The sequence below is a fragment of the Silene latifolia genome, chromosome 11, assembly GCF_048544455.1.
Source record: "Silene latifolia isolate original U9 population chromosome 11, ASM4854445v1, whole genome shotgun sequence".
NCBI classification, from domain to species: Eukaryota; Viridiplantae; Streptophyta; class Magnoliopsida; order Caryophyllales; family Caryophyllaceae; genus Silene; species Silene latifolia.
In genome coordinates, this window is record NC_133536.1 from 199,845,235 (window position 1) to 199,847,474 (window position 2,240).

The window sequence follows — 2,240 nt, forward strand, 5'->3', positions numbered from 1 at the left end:
TGAGCCAACAGCCGCCTCTATCCCTATAGGTTTCAACCTTGCAACAGAGGATGGCAGTACATTCGACATTCGGCCATCTTATATCAACTTGGTCGAGAGAAATTTATATCGTGGAGTAGCTGGTGAGGATCCGCGAAAGCACATGGAGGTTTTCACAGACTATTGTTCTAACATTCCCGCTACTAAGGGAGTGACGCAAGATAAGATTAAGAAGGTCATATTTCCTTTTTCTCTGACTGATGGAGCCCGAGAGTGGCTCACTGATTTTGATAGAGCTGCAGCTGTCTTCACCAACTGGGAGACCCTGGCCCTAGCCTTCTATAAAAGGTACTTTCCTCCACAACGAACTAATAAGCTGAGAGGAAAGATTACAAGTTTCAAGCAAACGCCAGATGAGAATTTTTATGAAGCGTGGAGCCAGTTCAAGAAACTGGTGCGGTCCATACCTCATCACGGTTTCGATCAATGATTTCTATGCAACCAGTTTTATAATGGGTTGTACGACGATCGCCGTGCTATTTTGGATGCTTCATCCAACGGTCGATTCCAAAAGAATAATGACGATGACAAAGGTTGGGGAATCATAGAGGACTTGGCTACCCATTGTGCTGAATATGGGAATCCAAGAGATGGAATTAGAAGAATTTCTTTTGTTGATGGTGCAGTTGTGGCTCAGCTGGAAGTAATGAATGGTAGGTTTGACAAGTTGGGGAATCATAGAGGAGATGGCTACCCATTGTGCTAAATATGGAAATCCAAGAGATGGAATTAGAACAGTTTCTTCTGTTGATGGTACAGTTGTGGCTCAGCTGGAAGCCATGAATGCTAGGTTTGACAAGTTTGAGTTGCAGAATGCAGGAGATGAACAGACAGTTCACTTGTTGACTAGACAAGAAATAGTCTTATGTGAGAGATGTGGAGGAGATGACGGTCACACTGCTGTAGACTGTCTAGCTGAGAAGGAGCAGGTTTATGCCTTTCAACAATATAGGCAAGGAGGCTCCTATTACAACAATCAAGCTGGAGTCCATCCTAACTTGAGATGGACTAGCCAGAATGTCTTGAATCCTACACCTCCACCGCAGCAACAACAAGTCTATCTACCACCTCATAAAGCTCAACAACAAGGCTTAGAGGACATACATGTAAAGATCATACTTTATCACGGACCCTAGGTGTCTTAGAGGACATACCTGTAAAGATCGGGAAATTCTTTATTCCCGTTGACTTTGTAGTCTTAGACATCCCCAAAGACTCATACACTCCTATCATATTAGGACGACCATTCTTATTTACTGATCGTGAAGTGATAGATGTAGGGGGAAAGACTCTTACTTTTCAGGTACGTGATGAGGAGCTGATTTACTATCAGTCCAATGTTAGTAGGGCCCCTATGCAGGTCCAACCTTGTAATTCTCTACCCTCTATAGACCCTGACACAGATTCTCCAGTTCATAATATTGAGTTATGCGCTGCTATATTAATACCTCCGCCTCAGACTGAGAGCGATATGGAGGACCATTATGTTGTTTTTATTGTTACAGGCATAAACAGAGTGGATACTGGAGATCACGTCGATAAAGGTACAGTGAAAGCCAAGCTCACTGATGGGAATGATGCAAAAGAAGATGCCAAAAAGAAAGATAAAAGAAAGACGAAAGTGAAGGCGTATGTAGACGCGAACTATTCTTCTTCAGTTAATTCAAGCTCATGGCGATCCAAGAGGACGGTCCGCGATGCTGAAGGGACCTCCTCCAGTCTGAAGCCCTCTTTTGGGCTATTAAAGTGCTTCGGAAGATAAACGGGAAATGTCCCGTTATAAAAACTTTGTAATTTGGGTTTTTGTTAGACATTTTTAATTGCTTTTTAGACATTAGCGTAGTTAGTTTTTAGCGTAAGACCGAATGTAAACTGCGTATTGTGGATTTAGTATTTTCGGGAAGTATTTTTCTGTGTTTTTATGCAGGCTTGGGGAAGATATGCTACATTGGGATGTGTGCCAAAGGAAAAGACCTCGATCGAGTACTTTTTGTACTCGATCGAGCAAAAAGCCCAGGTAAAGCTTTCTATCGAGTAAACTAGAGTACTCGATCGAAATGTCCAAATTGAGGGTTCCTCGATCGAGTTGTCCTGTACTCGATCGAGAAGAAAAGAGAAGCAGAAGTCCTCGATCGAAAACTTTGCCGTATTCGATCGAGTAAAATCCAAAGAGAAGGAGAAAGCATTCGATTGAACACCTT

General features: G+C 42.6%; 1 non-coding gene across 1 annotated transcript; it reads right to left on the reverse strand.

Annotated features, from left to right (window-relative positions):
* Positions 1–352: 352 nt before the first annotated feature.
* On the reverse strand, positions 353–459 carry LOC141616233 (small nucleolar RNA R71). Its single transcript, XR_012530590.1, has one exon. It is a non-coding gene; the product is annotated as a small nucleolar RNA R71 (small nucleolar RNA).
* Positions 460–2,240: the final 1,781 nt, after the last annotated feature.